The sequence below is a fragment of the Quercus lobata genome, chromosome 3, assembly GCF_001633185.2.
Source record: "Quercus lobata isolate SW786 chromosome 3, ValleyOak3.0 Primary Assembly, whole genome shotgun sequence".
NCBI lineage: Eukaryota > Viridiplantae > Streptophyta > Magnoliopsida > Fagales > Fagaceae > Quercus > Quercus lobata.
The window spans coordinates 22024945-22036662 of NC_044906.1; the positions used below are offsets into that span (position 1 = coordinate 22024945).

General features: G+C 36.2%; 1 long non-coding RNA gene across 3 annotated transcripts; it reads right to left on the minus strand.

Annotated features, from left to right (window-relative positions):
• Window positions 1-2242: 2242 nt before the first annotated feature.
• Window positions 2243-6330, minus strand: LOC115982615. Of its 3 annotated transcripts, none has more exons than XR_004089684.1 (5): window positions 6172-6330; window positions 4557-4622; window positions 4324-4438; window positions 4151-4230; window positions 2243-2958 (listed from the first exon to the last, which is right to left on the minus strand). It is a non-coding gene; the product is annotated as an uncharacterized LOC115982615 (long non-coding RNA). The 3 variants fall into 3 exon arrangements; XR_004089683.1 differs by having other exon boundaries at window positions 4151-4234; XR_004089685.1 differs by lacking the exon at window positions 6172-6330 and adding an exon at window positions 5342-5726 and having other exon boundaries at window positions 4151-4234.
• Window positions 6331-11718: the final 5388 nt, after the last annotated feature.

The window sequence follows — 11718 nt, forward strand, 5'->3', positions numbered from 1 at the left end:
GGGATTGGACTGATGGGACAAATGTCAGTTTTGTAAAGATTGATCCTACACGTGGACGAAGGACAGCGAACGCAGGCTAGTATAAAAGAAGAAGTAAGTGAATCTGGGAAGGGGAGCCTACCTCGAGAAAGAAAGACTCCGTGGGTTGAAAGATCCTAATAACACATGTAGATTACAAAAAAGACCCGCCGTTGGGAAACCAGGGAAGACCTCAAGGGTCCTCGGATCAGTTCCGAGGAGCCCGATCCCATAGGATGCGACGCCATAGAGTTTAAACATTCAAACCCCACTCTTTCTTCCGCAGGAATCCTTCTAAAATCAGGACCGGAACATCGCCCCATGACCAAACCCAAGCTTTTCAAGTCCACTCTCTACAAATCATATTGTGAGGGATCTTTCATGTGCGAGCCCAACAACAATATTGGGCCACAAAGGAATCGTGTCCTTACAATTTCCTTTGTTTTTCTTTATAATAAAAATATAAGTAATATTGTCCAAAAAAAAAAAAAGGTAAGTAATATCATTCTCAAAAAAAAAAAAAAAAAAAAAAAGAAAAAAAAAAGTAAGCAATATGGAGAGCTTTGAAAGTATGCAATTGAGAATAAGGCAAGAATCATGAGGTTCTATCTACAGTGGCAAAGGATTAGAGTTGAAAATTGCAGGATATTTCATTTCCTAATAATAGACTAAATCAAAATAACAACTTGAATAACATTTCTATTGTTTTTTTTTTTTTTTTTTTTAAATTTTAAATCACAATGTTTAGAAAAACAACTTGAATAACATTTCTTGTTTACCTTTTCCTAGTCCAATCACAATGTTTAGAAAAATATTACCAACGAATCCTTTCAAACATTTAAAATAATTTTAAGTAGCTCATTGGAGAAAAATGTCTTATCTTAATTTACAAAAAAAAAAAAAAAAAAAGACCATTATTTAGACAAAAATAAAAATATGCATTTTTGTAGAAAAAGTAATGGCACTCCCTAATCATACAATGTTACATTTTGTCGATTTTTGGGTAGCATCTAATCTCTGGCCTATACATATAAATAACTTTTGCTTCTTAGAAGATCCTTGTGCAGCATATATTTGTAGAGTATATATAGTGGAACACAAAAAAGGTGAAATAAATTATTTGTATTCTGAAAAGCTATGGCAGGAGATGCGTTGCTCTTGAATTAACTAAGAACCTTTTACAGCCCAAGTAACTCTTTATATATGTTTTTATTTTTTGAAGCTCAAGAACTGTAACAAGTTATATAATAGATGTTTGCTATAACTCAAAAATAAAAATGGTACGAAACACATGGCTAAACTTGGGCAAGCTATCAATACACAAACCTAAATGCCCTGGCTTTTTATTTATTTATGAAATTGTCAAAATATTTCTTTTGTCAAAAAATTTATTTTTATCATTTTTATCTTAGAATTTGGATAATATAATTTTAGTTGTGTAGAAATCTCACTTTAACTGCCTAACAGCTAGCAACATTTTGTTAAGCAACAAACGGATTTCAAGGAAAAAAAAAAGTTAATCCCAACTCTAAATGTAAATCTTTTACTTCTGTCAATACCAGCCATGAGATTGTAGCCAAAAATTTATTCTAGGTTTGGGGTTAAGACTTCAATAGGAATTTTTTTTTTTTTTTTATTGGTTTTGGTCAAATGGTTTCTTGCTTAATGCTTCAAGAAGAGTTTATGGTAAATTGGTTATTTGTTTTTGTGGAGGTTGTTAGGACATATGTGTTTCACTTGTTAGGAACATATGTCACTACACTACAAAAAAAGAGGGCTATAGCCGCATTTGAAAAACGCAGCTATAGGCTATAGCTGCATTTTCATAGCTGCGTTTCCAAACACGGCCTATGCGGTGCAACTATAGCCCCCTATGGGGACCTAGAGCTGCATTTTTAAAAACGCAGCCCAAACCGGGGTCTGTAGTTGCGTTTTAGACACCCTATAGCCATGTTTTTACACATGCATAGATGCGGAACCTATAGCTGTTTTTTGTAGAAAATGCGGCTATAAGCCCGATTTGGGTTGCGTTTTAAATGCGGCTATAGTCTGAAACCTATAGCTGCATTTTTCAAATCCCAGCTATAGACCATGTTTGGGCTGCGTTTTAGAAACACGGCTACAGCCTCCTATAGGATTTTGTCTATAGCCGCGTTTTTTAAAACGCAGCTATAGGCTTTTTTTTTTCCCTGCCTAATTGCAATACTTTCATTGCCATTTTTTGCTGCTCAGTATCATCTTCCTTTACAAACATAACTCATATTATAAACAATGAGTCACAAACATTATTGTCCTCATTTTGAATTTAAATTCCTAAGAAAATAAATCATCAACTAACAAGAAATTATGCAAAGATAACTATAAATACACACATGCAAGCACTGGTATGGGCCAATGGGACCGCCACTGAGGGGTAAACCTAGGATGCCTACATACCCCCACTGAGCAGGCATCAAGTAAATCACAAAATGCCTTAGCTAGGAGTTGAATCAAAGACTTCTAGGTTTACAGTTATCTAGGCACTCTCCCTTATTGCTAAGGCATCCCAAGTGGGGGCAAAGTGATAAGACCTTTCCTCATTGGTAAGCTATACACATCTCTTGAGTCTTGAACTCACTACCTTACCCTCCATCCCGTTAATCAGGTAGAAGCATGTGTCATTTGAGCTAAAACTCATTAGTTCTAGCCCAGTGTTAGAATTATCACTCATATCATATAAGCAATAAATTGCTTCAAACTTAGACTACATTACTGGTATCTATCCCCCCAATCATTCCTTGTTCACGAAATGTAACAACATGCCACTAATAGAATAATCACAGCACAAGAAACAATACAATTGGCTTGGTTCATAACGGACAAGACAAAAACAGAAAACTAGCCTTCATCAGCAAAATTGGAGTCAAAGACAACATTTGTGAGATGCTGCTTCAGGAAAACCTACACAATGAAGATGATAAAAATAAGATGATGGAAATTTATGCAGATAGCGCGTTAGCTTATAAAATCATAAATGAAAAGACTATCTACAAAAGGTAGAATAAAAGATTTCAAAAAAGCAAAAATTTTAATATAGAACATTAACTAAATAATATTTAAATATAAAATCATTCAAACTGTATTGCGCCAACCTTGATAGGACCCAATATATTTAGAGATCTACACCAAGGATCTTTGTATTCGGTTTCACATACATGATGAAGAGTGTCGGATTAATTTACATATGGAACTTTGTATTCAATGACATCTCAATGTCATGAATCTACAAATATAAACAATTAATTATACATGCAATGGAATTTTCCTTTTTCACATTTTATGATACCCTTGACAAAATTCATGAGGAACTAATTAATTAAGAGATCCCCTAAGTTGACACAGTGTGTAAACCCAAAGTTATTCTTAAACTATCACATCTTATTGGACTTTTGAGGTGGCTAGTTTAAATGAATAAGAGGATCTTATTCCACAAAGTTTAATTTTCAACAAAAAAGGTACGTAATTCAAAGTTTCGACCCCCATACTTAACAAAAAGAGAAAGCAATAATGAAATAAAAAGTCATTTTTATGTACTTTTTTCCATAATTAATCAAGTACAACGTATCCTAGCAAATTATCTCATTTTGGGAGAATAATCTCAATTTATTTGTTTATAGTAAGCCGTATAAAATTAAACCAAAAAAAAAAAAAAAATAGCATTTTTCCATTCTTATCATCTTTCAAAAAAATTACGTCTCTAAGCAATGGGGGAAAATGAAAAGAGATTGTTCAGTGCTGTATACAGAACTGACAATCAAACAATTTATCTCATCAACCACTAATCTGGTAAAACAGTAAAGAATATAAATAATTAGATAATCAAAATAAACAACCTTCTTTAAAAGGGAAAAGAATATTAAGAATATGTTAATAACAAATAAACTGACTAGCAGGGGGATCAATATTCTGGATCAAAATAAATTCTAAGCCTCTTCCCCGAGAACAACATGCATTGTGCTAATATATATATGACGAGGGACTAGATCAACTATCTCAATGGACAACAACAATTCAGTTCTAAATTGAGGAAAAAGAGAATAACAAAAAGAAAGAAAGAAATCGGCAAATCATAGAGAAAGAATGCATTTCTCACCGCAAGAGCTGCCTCCAGTGCTCCATCAGCAGTTGAAAAAGTCACATACGTTAGTCAATTTTCTTTCATAAATTTAGGACCTAGCTGTGCAAAAGGATAGGGCCAAAAGTGAAAATGTTACAAAAATAAAAAATAAACTGAACTTTTTCATAAAATAATAAAATAAAACACACATCTCACGAAGGTGAATCCAGTAGCGACTCGCAAAGGATTTTCAGCAGTCCATTGAGGCATTTGTGCTAGCTCTTTTAGAGAATTTATGTTCTCAAAAATCCCATATTTGGGAATCTGAAAAGACAAAGGATATACCAAGACTGTTATGATCGGTGATATACCAAGATTATTAACAGTAAAATTTATGAGATAAGCAGTAAGTTTCAGTTGGCTATCTGCAAGAACAACTTACCGCCAATGATAGACGGCAGTTCCCATACTTAAGACCATCATGAACAATAATAAGATCTTCATTGCCCTGACAGCAGGAACAAAAATGATGAACTTTTAATGGTAATGCACTTCCTCATACCAATTTTTGATAAGAACACATGGATTTTTATTTTATTTTAAATAAGTAATAAAATTTCATTAAAAAAAAAAAAGGAGCAAAATAAAGCACTTTCCTAGTACACAGGGTCTACACAAGAAACAAGGAAATTTTGCTAGTTAAATTTCATAATGAGTCCATGATCTGCTGCTAATTGCAACTCTTCCCTTTGATAAAAGTGTCATTCCCTTTACTAAAATTCACATTTATGAGTATGGCAGAGCATCTACCAGCCAATTACAGGATGCCATTGCATTTATATGTCTGTAACCCCCAATATGGAGGGTCTTGGAAGCACTCTGCCTATTTTCCAAGGTGTAAAGTACGTGCACAAGTTTCTATTGAGGTAATGACAAAGGGAAGAATGCTTCACATAATTAGAGTGTTCATTGGATGCATGTGTGTGTGTTTAAGAGAGTGAATTCTTCCCTAAAACAAATCTTACAATTTTGCTTTGGGTTCTAACCCATGCTTGAGTATTTAAACCCTTTTTTTATGAATGAAAATTTTTTTATTTCAAGGAAATACATCAGATCAGTACAAAGACACTCTAGAATCACAGCTGGAATAGCCAGTAACACAGAAAAAACACAGAAACACATAGCAGAGAGCAAAAGAAAGTGACAAAGCTTGCTTGAGCATCTAACCTTATGGGCATTTTGAATTATTCCAGTTAGTAACATTGAGTAATCCTTTCTCTCCTCACTCACAAAAATCTAAAACACCAAAGACTACAATTCTGAGACACAAACAGAACTCAAGTCAAAGACCCCCCTACATTGCCACATTCTTCAAAACCCACCACAAAATCACAATCCCAAACTCACCAAAGCCCCCCAATTGGGTCTCTATAAACCCAAACAATGGCTTCAAATACGAAATCTGAGAACACCCATTTCCAAGCACCAAAAATCAATCAACCCACCCACACAATCATACCCAAAGACCCACAATAAATCCCATATCTAACACAATCAAAGATCTACTGGAAATGGAAAAAAATAAATAAACACAACACACAATGCGAAGAAGGTCTTGGACTCAAAGCAAAGCCTATGGGTGTGATATAATTTTACAAAACTAGGTGAAGTGCGGGGAAATGATAAAGTGACAGCCCAGCAGAATTGAAATTTAGGACACAAAAAAACAAACAGATACAGCATCAAACGAAAGCGAAACGAAAACGAAGTTGCAGAATAGTGATATTTTGTTGCTCCATCCAACAAATCCACCAACAACCCAATACCCGAGACTTTTCAAAACGATTCTTAGCTCACCTCACACTCGGCTATTTGGTCTATAACCGCCGTGGCATCTTTAACTACCTAAACTGCCAAATCCTTCATGACCAACGAGAACAAAGTCCCAACCCCACCTACGGGCTCCAAAATCATTAATCTAAAAGAGAAAACACTCCCAAACAAAACCCTAAATCATATTTAACAAGAAAACTTAGAAAAAAAAATAGAAAACTTACTGGTAATAGCGGCTATGGGTGGAGAGGTTCTCGACGGCGGTGGCGGCGGCGGCGTCGATCAGAGACGGTAGTGGCGCCATGGTGTTGAAAGTGATAGAGAGTAAGGGTTTGTTTGAGAGTGAGAGTGAGAGTGATAGGCTAGGGTTTGTTTCCTGGTGATTAGGGATTTTTCCTTCAGTATATATACCAAAGCCTGAAGCTGCGTTTTTAGTTATAAACGCAGCTCCAGGTGCTTCTATGGCCGTGTTTGGAAACGCGGCTTTAACAAGGCCTAAAGTTGCGTTTTTACTTATAATTCCAAATGCGGCTTTAGGACAAGGCCTAAAGCTGCGTTTTTACTCACAAACGCAGCTCCAGATACCCCTAAAGGCGTGTTTTCCAAACGTGGCTTTAGGAAATATTTCTTTTTTTAAAAAAAAAAATCTCCTAAATGGGTCTATAGCCGCGTTTTTAAAATGCGGCTATAGCCCTTCTCACATCAGCTGGAACATAGTGAAACGCAGCTCCAGATCAATTTTGAAGCTGCGCTTATTAAACGCGGCTCGGTGGAGCTGCGTTTTTATTAAACGCGGCTCTAAGCCGGTCTATAGTCGCGTTTTTTGTAGTGCTACTTTATGTAATTGGCTTATCCTTTGACCAAACGCACTTTACTTGTATTTGGGTAGATCTAGGATGTGTTTAATACTTCAAGAAACATGTTGTTCAAGTCTAGTATTAAAGTCATGAAGATTGGACCAAGAAACAAGTGAAGAAAAACTGTTCATTAAAATATAGCTCGACACTTGCGGACAGATAGCTTGACACCTCCCGACAGCTAGGCTATCTATCGAGCTCTTCAGTTGATTGTTATCGCAATCTCGACACCTTCTCGATAGCTGGTGGATAGATCGAGAAAGCTTTTGTCTCCTCGACACCTTCTTAACACCTCCTCGATAGCTGTATCTGTCGAAGTTTAAATCTTGACACTTGCTCGACACCTGCTATTTATCGAGGTTACGAAAGTCAGAATTTTCAGATTTGATTTTTGGGCCAAGCTTTTGTATTTGTGTAGAGTTTCTTTTCTCACAACCCTAGACTTATATAAGGCTTATTTTAGAGGCCGTCACATAAGAGAATACAAGGAGAACATATGCAAAAGGTGACTGATGCCTTATTCTCTCTGAAAGAAACTACTGCGTTTTTGCGCCTTAGGGTTTTGTAACCAAGTGCTTCTTGATCTTCATTGTTGATGAAGTGAAAAACTTTACAGCCAACATCTTCTTCTAGTTGGTGATTAAGTCGCGTACTGGGATCCGTGCAATTGGTTAGTCACGTATTAGGATTTGTGTATCAAAGAGTGGCATTCATATATTGAAGAGTTCAGAGGTTCTGAAACGGTAGAAGGTTTCTGCTGTAAGTTCATCTACGGAGATTGTAGAGTCTAGGGACAAAGGTTTTGTACTAGATCTGAAACTTCTCTTTTCTATAATGGATTGCTTTTCGGGAAAGTTTCCCCCCAGGTTTTTTACTGTGAAACTGGTTGGTTTCATTGGTTTTCCTAGGTTATCATATCTTGTCTTATTTATTTTTCCGCTACATGATTTTGACATGATATTGATGTTTGTTTGATTTAACAAGTTTTATTGATAATAAATCTAATTAACAACTTGAATTTAAAACTTATTAATTCTATCAACCGGGATCTAAATTTCCCAACAGAGGTGATCATAGCTTTTTTAAAGATGATTTTGAAGCTAGGATTAGAATAAAAGGATGATATCCTAGGAGAAGAGGTGGACACTGAAGAAACCATAAGTCCAAAATCAATAAGTACGAAAGCATATTAAGAAGCTAAAACTATTGTGGTTGAGCATAATTAAATGCATTTTGCATGTATTGGCGTATTTGGAGTTTGCTTGAGATTATATGCATTTTGTTCATTTTTTGGCCTCTAATTTGGTTTTAACGCCATCTTTGGATACATTTGATGCATATTTGCATATTTGAAATAACTTGAGATAATTTGCACTTGGATCTTTTGATTGGGCTTAGTTTTGATTTGGCATTTGAAACATTCAAGGCTTGAAAGAAATCTCTGCTAGGTGGAGAGGACTTTGATTAAATTTGATGATCTACAAATTTTTGAGAATGGTTGTAGAGTTTGGAACGACTTGTAATTCTTGTTTTCGAATGAAGGGGAAATTCTTTAACCGACTTATTAAAAAGGTTTCTTGGTGTAATTTGAATTTAGGATATGGTGAAAATTTGTTGGATTTTGTTTCTTATTCATACGTTAAATTGATAATGTTTTGCATTTGAGATAGAAAAAGTTTAGAGATATAAAAAATTTGATACTTGTTAATGGGATAGATTATTAAAAAATGACGTCAATCATAGGCCAAAATAAAATTCAATGAAAAATTATCAACTCAACGTGTGTAAAAAAATATTGTCAAATTTTGTGTGTGTATGACATTACCTTTGAGTAAATCTATGGAAACTTTGAGCCTCTGACGATGGTGACAGGGGATTTTCATTTTTGTGGTTTGATTGAATTCAGGTTTAGGTGGAGTTTTGTCAGATTTTGGCTTGACTTTCATGCCTTCACCAAAGGCATGAATTGTTAGGCATGGGTTTTGTTTCACGCTTACATTACATTAAATGCGTGTACTTCACTGAATCACTTTGGTTTCCTTTTGATCAAATATAGATCTGATGCACTCTTATTTGGTTTGTGTGGCTAGTCTAACAGTTTGGGTGCAGTAGAAATGATAGAGGAGTGGTGTGGCATGGCAAAATGTGAGAGTGAGAGACCTCTTTGACGAGGGAGGCGTGAAGGAGGTGATGTGTGAGTAAACTTCTTATTTTAGGTGCAGCCTTGAACTTTGTATTCAGCCCTAAACTTCGTATTGTGAGAAAGAGAACTGTGTACTTGTATGAGAGAATAATTTTGGGTGTATTAGAGCATCAGCATCCCACAATTCTAATTCTACTCTATTTTACCATTCCAAAAACCCACTTTATCATTATACCATACCATTTTACAATACTTCCAACATCCAAAACTTTTATTTTCCTATTCTACTCATTAAAATAATATATCTACATAATAAAGTAATATATCTCAAAATTATGGGTCTGTTTGGATTAAACTTATTTTTGCTGAAACTGAAAATTGAAAACTGAAAAACTGTAGCAAAATAATTTTTAAATGTGTAAATAGTACCGTGGGACCCATTTTTAATATTCTTTTTTCAGAATAAAGTGGCTGTGGATCTCGTGAATAGTGCTGCTACAGTGTGTGAACAGTGCTGCTACAATTGTGAACAGTAAATTTTGTCTCCTTGAAACATGTGAATGAAAAAAAAAAAAAAGAAGAAGAGGAAAACGCTGAAATGAAAACGTAGACGCCGAATCCAAACCAGCACTATATCTTCTCTCCCATCTCTCTCATCTCTCTAATTTTTAGCTCTCTTCTAGTCTTCTATCTGAAACTTCTGCTGAAGCCTTCATTTCCGGTGAGGTTCAAGAAAAATACCATTGAATAGGTTCAAGAAACCCAAAAATCATTCAAACAAAATCCAACAATAACCCATCAATTCAAACACCCAAAACTTCATAGATCAACCAAAAACGCATCAAACAACAAAACCCACAAACAAAAAATCCTAAATTTCTATCTTCATCTTCCACCGGAGCCTTCATTTCCGGCGAGGTTCAAGAAAAAGACCATTAAATAGGTTCAAGAAACCCAGAAATCATTCAAACAAAATCCAACAATAACCCATCAACTCAAACACCCAAAACTTCATAGATCAACCAAAAACGCATCAATCAACAAAACCCACAAACAAAAAATCCTAAATTTCTATCTACAACTTCCACCAGAGCCTTTATTTCCGACGAGGTTCAAGAAAAAGACCATTGAATAGCCCAGTCTCGCACTTCCTGACGAGGTTCATTTCCGGCGCTTAGTCTCGCACTTCCATGGGAGGTACAACTTGGCTTGCCTGCACTTGTTGAGAGGAAACCACTCCGCAAACCACACCAGAAAAAGCTTAAACACACCGCCGATCATACCACACCGATCTCGACCCAAAAAACCCAGAAATCGCCACCATACCACGCCGATTTCGACTTCCCCAGTCTCACCTCCACGTCGGACCCACGACCCACATCAGAATAGCCCACCATGAGAGAGAGATGTGATGAGAGAGAGAGAGGTCGTTGTGAAGAGAGAAAGGAATGAGAAACAGAGAAGTGACGAGAGAGAGAGAGAGGTCGTTGTGGAGAGAGAAAGGAGATGAGAAACAGAGAAGTGACGAGAGAGAGAGTCAGATATATGAATAAACAAATATTATTTTGTTTTAGAATTGTGCTATAGTGCAATTCTAAAGATAGAATTGCACTGTAGTACTATTGCAAAAACAGTTGCAATAGTTGGCAGTAGCATTTCTTGATGGAGAGGATTTAGGGGCTTGAAATGCCAAATGTAAGGGAAATTTGGCATTTCAAGCCCTAAAATGTATTGCATCAGGAAATGCTATTGCTAAGTATTGCAAATTTTTTTGCAATAGTGCTACAGTGCATAAAATTGCACTGTAGCACAATTCTAAAAATAAAAAAAACTAATATTTTATTGTGATGGTGATTGGGAGAAAGAAAGAATAAATGATGGTGATTGGGGGAAATATTATTTTATTGTGTAGATATATTATTTTAATGAGTATAATAGGAAAATAAAAGTTTGGGATGCTAGAAGTATTGTAAAATAGGATGGTATAATTGATAAAGTAGTTTTTTGGGATGGTAAAATAGAATAGAGTAGCATTTCCTGATGCTAATGCTCTAAGAGCATTCTTATCAAGCCTTGCATATGCTATAAATGCTATTTTTTAGCATCTTAAACCCAAAAATCCACTCCATCAAACCTGGTAAATGTTATAAAATTTGCAATACTGCTACAGTGCACTCTCATTTTTGAGAGCGCACTGTAGCAGTATTGTATAATATTTTATTAATTTATTTATTCTCTCTCTCCATCTCTCTGTCTCCCACATCTCTCTCTTTCTCTGGTTCTCTCTCCGTCTCCCACATCTCTCATTTCCTCACACTCCCTCTCTCATTTCCTCACTCCCTCACAACAAGATCGTATGTTTGAGATCGGCTTGGTGGTGAGGAGAACGGCGTGATGGCATGAGATTGGCGTGAAGGAGATCGACGTGGAGACCAATGTGGAGATCGGCGTGTTGTGTGTTTTCTTGTGGTTGTTGTGGCCGGTGTCTTGTGGTTCAAGTGGCGGTTTTTTGTGGTTCTTGTGGTGGTGGTTTCTTGTTGTGACCGAAGTTGTGGCTGTAATGTTTGGTGGGTATCAGTGGTGCTCGGCGACGGTTTTGGCTAGGGTTGAGATCGGGGTGGTGGGTTTTGGCTGGGGTTGAGAACGAGGTGTGTGGGTGGAGGTGGGTTGCTGTGGCTGAGGCATGGGTCTTGGGTTTGATAGGTTTCTCTATCCTCCGCCTCCCTCTCTTCCTCTCATTGTGAGGCTTCTCTCTCTCAAGTTTAGTTTAG